Below are 10,061 nucleotides of genomic sequence, written 5' to 3'. Positions count from 1 at the left end.
AAAAATTAAACAGAGAGGAATGCTACCAAACTCATTCTATGAAGCCAGTATCACCCTACTACCAAAGCCAGATAAATATATTATGAAAAAGAAAATTACAGACCCATTTCCCTAATGAATACAGATTCAAAAATCCTCAACAAAATACTTGCTAATCAAATCCAACAACACATTAAAAGAATTACTCATCATGATCAAGTGGGTTTTATCCCAGGCATGCTAGGGTGGTTCAACACAAGAAAATGAATCAGCATAATAAACCACATTAATAAATCAGAGTAGAAAAATTATATGATCTTATCAATTGATGCAGAAAAGGTTTTTGACAAAATACAGCATCCTTTCTTGATTAAAAAAAACCACTACAAATGATAGGAATTGAAGGAAGCTTTCTCTTCATGATAAAGGTCATATATGAAAAACCCACAGTTAACATTGTACTCAGTGGTGAAAGACCGAAAGCTTTCCTTCTGAGATTGGGAACAAGACAAGAATGCCCACTGTCACCACTGTTATTCAATATTGTACTAGAGGTCCTAGCTAGAGCAATCAGGCAAAAAAATAAAAATAAAAAATAAAAAATAAATAAAAGACATCCAAATCAGAAAGGAAGAAGTAAAACTTGCTATTCTCAAATGATATGATCCTATAGGTGGAAAGTCCTGAAAAAATATACAGCAAAGCTGTTAGAGCTAATAAACAATTTCAGCACAGTAGCAGAATACAAGATTAATACACAAAGATCAGTAGGGTTTTTATACCCTAGTAATGTGCAATCTGAGGAGGAAGTAAGGAAAAAATTCCATTTACAATGGTGACCAAAGGAATAAAATATTTAGGAATAAACTAAACCAAGTTTGTAAAGCACTTATATTCAGAAAACTTCACTACATTGCTAAAAGAAATTGAAAACAGATCTAAATAAATGGAGGAACATTTTGTGCTCATGGACTGGAAGACTAAATATTGTTATGTCAATTCTATCCAAATTGATATACAGATTCAATACAATCCAAATAAAAATTCCATCAGCATTTTATAAGGAAATGGAAAACACAATAATCAAATTTATTTGAAAGTGTAAGGTGTGCCAAATAGCCAGAAATATCTTAAAAAGGAGGTGCAAAGTTGGAGGACTCTCACTTCTGGACTTTAAATCATATTACCTAGCCACAAGGTAAAAACAGCATGGTACTGGCGTAAAGTTAGACACATAGACCAATGGAACTGAATTGATGGTTCAGAAATAGACTCTCACATCGATGGTCAAGTGATTTTTGTCAAGGCTGTCAAGCCCAGCCCACTGGTGCATAACAGTCTATTCAATAAATGGTGCTGGGAGAACTGGACATCTATAGCTAAATGAAGGAAAGAGGACCCCTATCTCACACCTTTACAAAAATTGATTCAAATAGATCAAAGACGTAAGTATAAAATCTACAACCATAAAGCTCCTAGAAGAAAATGTAGGGAAATATCTTTAAGACCTTGTGGTACATGGTGGATTCTTGAACCTTACACCGAAAGCACAAGCAATGAAAGAAAACATGGATAAATGGGATCTCCTCAAACTTAAACACTTTTGTGATTCAAAGGACATTGCCAAGGAGGTGAAAAGGCAACCCACTCAATGGGAGAAAATATTTGGAAACCACATACCTGGTATGGGTTTGATTTCTGTTCTATATAAAGAGATCATACAACTGAACAATAAAAGAGCAAGCAACCCAATTAAAAAATACTTAAAAAGACATTTCACCAAAGAGGAAATACAAATGACCAAAAGCACATGGAAAAATGTTCAATATCACTAGCTATTAAGAAAATGTAAATTGAAATGACAATGAGATATCATCTCACACCACATAGAAAGGCCATTACTAAAAACAGAAAACAATAAGTGCTGGAGAGGATATGGAGAAATAGGAACACTCCTTCACTGTTGGTGGGAATGTAAAACGATGCAGCCTCAGTGGAAGACAGTTTGGTGATTCCTCAGGAAGCTAAATAGAGAACTGCCATATGATGGGGCAATTCCTCAACTAGGAATATATCCAGAATAACTGAAAACTGACACGAACAGACATTTGCATGCTGATGTTCACAGTGGCATTATTCACAGTTGCCAAAAGATGGAAACAACCCAAGTGTCAGTCAGCCAATGAATGGATAAACAAAATGTGGTAAATATATATGATAGAATACTATCCTGCTGTAAGAAGAAATGAAATTGGGACACATATGATAACATGGATGAACCTCAAAGACATTATGTTAAGTGAAATAAACCAGACACAAAAGGACAAATATTGCATGGTCTCACTAATATGGACTAAATACTGAGAATAAACACATGGAATTAAAACTTAGAATATAGGTTATTGGGAGATAACAAGAAGACTGAGAGGTGTACTGATGCTTAATGTATGTAAAAATTTTAATTAACTTGACTGTAAAGTTGTGGAAATGGATACAGTTGATGGTAACACATTATAGTGGATAGAATGAACAAAGCTTGTTTATAAATGGAATTGTGGCTGAAAAGGGTAGTGTAGGGATGTAAATGTCCAATTGAAAGAAAGCTAGAGAATAATTGTGGGGCTAAATAACATGGTGAACCCAGAGGTGGATGAGAATTGTGGTTAATAGTACAAATATGGGAGTGTCTTGTGAACTAGAACAAATGTACATTACTATTGCATGGTGGTAAGAATGTGGAGAAGCATGGGAAAATACAATTAAAGTAACCTATGGAATATTGTTAATAGCAATAGTGTAATATTCTTACATCAATGCCAAAGGTGTACTGTGTTAATAATGGGAGGGAGAATGGAAGAGATATACCAAATATATGCTGTGGACTGTGGTTGGTGGTAACAGTCTGATGGTGTTATCTGTAGAAAATGTCCCACAACATTGTGGCATTTTGGTGGACAGGTGTTGTATGGGAATTCCACACATGTGCATGACTGTTTTGTACACTCACCACCTCTCAATCATATTATATTCTAAAAACTGGTAGAATCATAAAAAAGGAAACCGAACAGAACTATAGGAGTTGAAGTCCACAAAAACTGAAATGAAAAATGCCCAGGAAGCTTTCAAGAGCAAAATGGAGCTGACAGAAGAAAGAATCCGTGAAACTGAGGACAAGACACTTGAAATTGGTCAGACTGGATCAGAAAGGATAAAGAAATACTAAAAAATATTTTTTTTAAATTCCTAAGACAGATATGGGACACCATCAGGCACACCAATATATGCATTATGAAGTCCCAGAAGGAGAAGAAAGAGAGAAAAGGGCAGAAGGAATAGATAAAGAAATAATAACAGAGAACTTCCCAAATAGCAAAAGACATGAATATGCACATTCAAGAAGCTCAGAGAACACCAAACAGGATAAACATGAAGAAAAACATACCACATCATATATTGATTACACTATCAAATACAAAAGACAAGGAGAGTCCCAGGCCAGCAGAGTCCTGCCCGCACACTCTCTGCCACCCTCCACCCACCCAGGGGTCTCTTTCTCCCTTTCCCCTCCTCCTTCTCCATCCCCCTTCCTTCTCCACCTTCGTTTGAGGCCCCTCACTTTCTCCCCCTTTTCCCCACAGTCATCTAGTGTTTGCAGTGACTAGACTTGACCTTTCAAAGTCCAGCTTCCCAGAACACTGCTCAATATGGACACTGGTGTGACTGAAGGTAGATTAAATGTCATTCCAGCATCCAGCTACTTATGCAAGGAAAGGAAGCTAGCAGTATCATTGGAAAGAAAGGAGACTCAATGAAGAAAATGTGTGTAAAAAGTGGTGCACATATCAACATCTCAGAAGGGAATTGTCCTAAGAGAATTATCATTTTGGCGGATCCACAAATGCCATCTTTAAAGCCTTTGCTAAGACCACTGACAAACTGGAAGAGGTTATCAGCAGCTTTATGACGATAGCACAATTGCCAGTAGACTCCCTGTCATCCACTGGCTGGTGTTCCCTGCCTGTCACTGTGGCTCTCTCATTGGGAAAGGTGGTTACAAGATTTAAAAAAATACAAGAGAATACAGGGACTCAGGTCCAGGTGGCAGGGGATATGCTCCCCAGTTGAATTGAGCAGGGCATCACAACCGTTGGCATTCTCCAATCCATCATTGAGTGTCAAACAGATCTGCAAGGTCATGCTGGAGATTTCTCTCCCAGTCCCCTCTGAAGGGCATAACCATCCCATACCGGCTTACACCATCCAGTTTTCTGGTCATCTTTGCAGATGGTCTGGACAGGTACAGCACAGGCAGCGACAGTGCAAGCTTTCCTCACACCGTCCCATCCGTGTGCCTCAAACCTGACCTGAAGCAATTAGGTCTAGAGGCCTACAGCATTCAAGGCCAGTATGCCATTCCAAGCCAGATTCGACCAAGCCATACCAGTTGATGATGAAACGGTTTCATTTTCCTATAACGCATGGTGACACTGGATTCAGTACAGGTTTGGATGCATCTGCTCAGACTACTTCTCATGAACTCACCATTCCAAATGATTTGATTGACTGCACCAAAATTGGTAATATCTGTCAGATGTCTGTCAGATGTGCACGTCAAAACTGTGAACCCAGTGGAAGGATCTACTGATAGGCAGGTTACCATTACTGGATTTGCTGCCAGCATTAGCCTGGCTCTATATCTAACCAATGCCAGGCTTTCCTCAGAGTCGGGTGGCATGGGGAGCACTAGAACAGTGCAGATTGACCCCAGTCCCTTTCTGCTGCTCACCACCACCCATGATCCATCTGTGCAGTTTCTGAATAGTCAGCTATTCCAGGTTTTAAATAGTTTGTAAGTTTTTAGTTTCTACACACTCTATTATCCACTCATGATTTTTAAATTTAAGCATTTTAATTCCTTTCTCTGTTTAGCTGGTAATGCTGAAATCTGTACTTAGTTTTATACACTTCTCCCCATTTTTTGTTTGTTTTTTTTTTTCTCACATTTTTTTCTGTTTGTCATGGAAATGTAAGAGTGGAATATTAATACATTTCAGTTTAGTTCTGTAATATCAGGAATTTTTTTAAAAAATTAAAAGATGAACTGGAAAAAAAAAAAAGGCAAGTAGAGAGTTCTGAAAGCTGCAAGAGAAAAGAAATGTGTTATGTACAAGGAAGTCCCAATTAGATTGAGTGTTGATTTCTCACAGAAATCATGAAAACAAGAAGGCAGTGGATTGAAATAATTAAAGTACTAAAGGAAAACAACTGCTAGCCAGGAATTTTTTATCTGCCAAGACTTTCAAAAATGAGGGTAAGATTAAGACATTCTCCGATAAACGAAAGCTGAGGGAGTTCATCACCACTAGACCTTCCCTACAAGCAATGCTAAAAGGAGTTATTCAGACGGAAATGAAGGGCACCAGAAAGTGACTCAAAGCAGCATGAAGAAAGAAAGACATGCAGTTAAGTTCACCCCTTTGGGAAATTATAAATGCCAGTTTTATTATATTGCAGTGTTTGGTATGTAACACCACTTCTTACTTCCTACAGGTGCTAAAATGCAAATGCATAAGAAGTAATGATAAATCTAGGCTTTTGGCATACAATGTACAAAGAAATAAGTGGTAATAAGTACAAAAATGGTAGGGGAACACAGAGGTATAAGAAAAGAAAATGTGCAGGCTATCGAAGTTAAGTAGGTATCAACCCAAAGATGATTGTGGTATATTTAGAATGTTAGATTCTAACCCTATTATAACCACAAGGAAAACATGAAAACTATATCTAGATAGAAATAATAAGGCACTTAATATGGTACAGCACAAAAATCAATATAAATGTAAAAGTAGGTTTTTAATGACATAAGAGGCAAAAAAAGTATAAAAGACCAATATCAAAATGGCAGAAGAAGGACCTGTATTACCAGTAGTGACTTTAAATGTAAATAGATTAAACTATCCAGTCAAAAGATAAAGATTGGCAGAATGGATAAAAAGCCTGATTCAACTATATGCTGTAGGGTTGATGACAAAAGGATGGGAAAAAATATGTACCATGCAAGTAATAACCAAAAGAGGTGGCTATACTTGTATCAGATAAAATGAACATTAAGTCAAAAACAGTTATGAGGGATAAAAATGGTATTACATACTGATAAAGAGGACAATTCACCAGGAAGATGTAACAATTGTAAATAAACATGCACTTAATAGCAGAGCCCCAAATATATAAAGCAATACTGACAGATTTGAAGGGAGAAATCGACAGTTCTACATTAATAGTAGGATACTTTAACACGCAGCTCTCAATAATGGATAAACATCTGGTCAGAAGATCAATAAGGAAGTACAGGACTTGAATGATACACTAAACCAACTAGACTTAAAAGACAATACATAGAGCACTGTACCCAATGAAACCAGAATATGCATTCTTTTTGTGTACATATGGATCATTCTCCAGGGTAGACCATATGTTAGATCACAAAACAAGTCTGAATAAATTTTAAAATATTGAAATCATACAATGTATATTCTCCAACCACAATAGAATGAAGTTAGAAAAGAATGAGAGGTAGAAAGGAAAAATTTACAAATATTCAGAAATTAAACAACATACTCTCAAACAACCAATGGGTTAAAGAGGGAATCACAAGGGAAATTAGGAAATATCTTCAGGTGAATGAAAATGAAAATACAACATACCCAAAGTATGTTAAACAATGAAGGCAGTTCAGAGAGGGCAATTTATAGATCTAAATGCTTACATTAGGCGGCGGACTTGGCCCAGTGGTTAGGGCGTCCGTCTACCACATGGGAGGTCCATGGTTCAAACCCTGGGCCTCCTTGACCCATGTGGACCTGGCCCATGTGCAGTGCTGCTGCACGCAAGGAGTGCCGTGCCACGCAGGGGTGTCCCCGCTTAGGGGAGCCCCACGTGCAAGGAGTGCGCCCCGTAAGGAGAACCGCCCAGCGTGAAAGAAAGTGCAGCCTGCCCAGGAATGATGCCGCACACATGGAGAGCTGACACAACAAGATGACGCAACAAACAAACACAGATTCCCGTGCTGCTGACAACAACAGAAGCGGACAAAGAAGATGACGCAGCAAATAGACACAGAGAACAGACAGCTGGGGTGGGGAGGAAGGGGAGATAAATAAATAAATAAATCTTTTTTAAAAAAATGTTTAAAAAAAAAATGCTTACATTAAAAAGAAGAAAGACTTCAAATCTCTGACCTAACCTCAAAACTGGAAGAACTGGAAAAAGAAGAGAACACTAAACCCAAAATGAGCAGAAGGAAGGAAATAACAAAAATTAGAGCAGAGATAAATAGAAAACAGCAAAACAATAGAGAAAATCAACAAAACCGAAAGTTGGTTCTTTGGAAAGATAAACAAAATTGACAAACCTTTATAAATACTTACAAAGAAGAAAAGAGGGAGGATATAAATGTGGAAATCTGAAATGAAAAGAAGGCATTATTACTGGCCCTGCTGAAATAAAAAGGACTATAAGTGGACATTTTTAACAACTGTACCAATAACTTAGATAACCTAGGTGAAATGGACAAATTCCTAGAAACACAAAAACTACCTACATTGATTCAAGAAGAAATAGATTTCAGCAAACCAATTACTAGTAAAGAGAGTGAATGAGTAATCAAAAACCTCTGAAAAAAGAAAAACCCAGGACCAGATGGTTTCACAGGGGAATTCTACCAAACATAACAAGAATACTTAACTCCCAAACTGCTCAAACTCTTGCAAAAAATTGAAGAGGAAGGAAAACTCCTAACTCATTCTACAAGGCCAATATCAACCTACTACCAAAAGCCAGAAAAAGATACCACAAGAAAAAACTACAGAACAGTATCTCTTCTGAATATAGATGAAAAATCCTCAACAAAATGCTAGCAAACCTAATTCCACAGAACATTAAAAGAATTATACAGGATGGATTCTGCAAAGCATGGGACCATATAACACAGTGAACCCTGTGATAAATGATGGACTGTGATTAACATTATGAATATGAAATGTTCTCTCATGAACCATAACAAACATGCAATACAAAGACATGGTGATAATAATAGGGTGGCTTATGGGAAAAATACACCAAATGTAAGCTAGGGACTATAGTTAGCAGTATTATTTTGATGATGTTCCTTCATCATTTGTAATAAATGTTCCATAGCAATGCAAGGTGTTGGTGATGGGGTGATATATGGAAATCCTGTATGGCATGCATGATTGTTTTGTAAACTCACAACTTCTATAACTATATATATAAAAAGGAATTATACAAAATGATCAAGAGGGATTTATCCCAGGTATGCAAGTGGGGTTCAACGTAAGAATATCAATGTAATATAGCACACTAACACAACAAAGGGAAAAAACCATGATCATCTCAATCGATGTATGAGAGGAATTTGGCTTAAAGTACAAGCACACGTTCTTGATAAAAACACTTAGAACACTAGGAATAGAAGGAAACTTCCTCATCATGATGAAGGTCATATATGAAAAGCCCACAGCTAACATCCTACTTAATGGTGAAAGACTGAAAGGTCTCCCTCTAAAATCAGTTAAAAATAAGGTCACCCACTGTCACCACTGTTATTCAGCATTGTACTGGAAGTTCATACTAGAGAAGTTAGAAAAGAAAAAGAAATAAAAAGACTTCCAAATTGGAAAGGAAGAACTGAACTTCTATTTGCAGGATATGATCCTATATAGAGAATCCTGAAAAAATCCCCAACAAAGCTCCTAGAGCTGAGAAATGAATTTAATAAAGTGGCAGGATACAAGATCAACACTGAAAAGTCAGAAGTGTTTCCATTCACAATAGCAACTAAAAGAATCAAATATCTAGGAATATATCTAACCAAGAATGTAAAGGACTTGTACACAGAAAATTACAAAGCATTGCTAAAATAAATTAGAGAAGATCTAAATTAATGGAAGGGTATTCTGCGTTCATGGATTGGAAAACTACCCAAAGCAATTTATAGATTTAACACAATCCCAATCAAACTTCTAAAACCTTCTTTATGAAAATGGAAAAGCCAATTATCACATTTATATGGAAGGGTAAGGGGCTCCAAGTAGCTAAAGCCTTCTTGAAAAAGAAAAGTGGGGAGTGGATGTAGCTCAGTGGTTGAGGGCCTGCTTCCTGTGTACGAGGTCCTGGGTTCAATTCCTGATACCTCCTTTAAAAAAAATGAAGTTGGAGGACTCATACTTCCTGATCTTAAAACTTATTACAAAGCCATGGTAGTCAAAACAACATGGTACTGGACAAGGTCAGACATATAGACCAATGGAATAGAATTGAGGGCTCAGAAATCAACCCTCACATTCATGGCCAACAGACTTTTGACAAGGTGTCAGAGACTACTCAATTGGCAAAAAAACTGTCTCCTCAACAAATGGTGCTGGGAAAAATTGGATCTCCATTTGCAAAAAGAAAAAAAGGAAGACCCCTACCTCACACTGTATACAAAATCAACTCAAAGTGGACCAAAGACTGAATTATAAGCTCTAGACATATCAAACTCCTAGAAGAAAATGTAGGGAAGCATCTTCAGGACCTTGCATTAGGCAATGGTTGCTTAGACTTTACAGGCAAAGCACAAGAAAAAAAAAATAGATAAATGGGATCTCATCAAAATAAAAAAAACTTCTGTTTGTCAAAGGACTGTATCATGAATGTAAAAAGACAACCTACATAGTGGGAGAAAATATTTGGAGACCACATATCCGTTAAAGGTTTAATATCCAGTCTATAAAAAGAAATTCATCGACTTAACAACAACAACAAAAAAACCCAATTAAAAATGGACAAAAGATTTGAACATCCATCTGCCCAAAGAAGATACACAAATGATCAGAAAGCATGTGAAAAGATATTCAGCATCATTAGCCATTAGGGAAATGCAAACCAAAATCACAGTGAGCTATCCATTAGAATGGCTGCTATTAAAAAAATGGAAAATAACAAATGTTGGAAAGGGTGCAGAGAAATTGGAACACTCGTTCCTTGCTGGTGGCAATGTAAAATGGCTCAGCTGCTGTGGA

General features: G+C 36.9%; 1 pseudogene; it reads left to right on the top strand.

Annotated features, from left to right (window-relative positions):
• Positions 1-3,683: 3,683 nt before the first annotated feature.
• On the top strand, positions 3,684-4,832 carry LOC105747274 (poly(rC)-binding protein 2 pseudogene; annotated as a pseudogene).
• The last annotated feature ends 5,229 nt before the right edge of the window (positions 4,833-10,061 follow it).

The sequence above is a fragment of the Dasypus novemcinctus genome, chromosome 12 (genome assembly GCF_030445035.2).
Source record: "Dasypus novemcinctus isolate mDasNov1 chromosome 12, mDasNov1.1.hap2, whole genome shotgun sequence".
Lineage (NCBI taxonomy): Eukaryota > Metazoa > Chordata > Mammalia > Cingulata > Dasypodidae > Dasypus > Dasypus novemcinctus.
The sequence above is the reverse complement of the archived record's forward strand: the minus strand, read 5'-3'. Positions and strand labels throughout refer to the sequence as shown.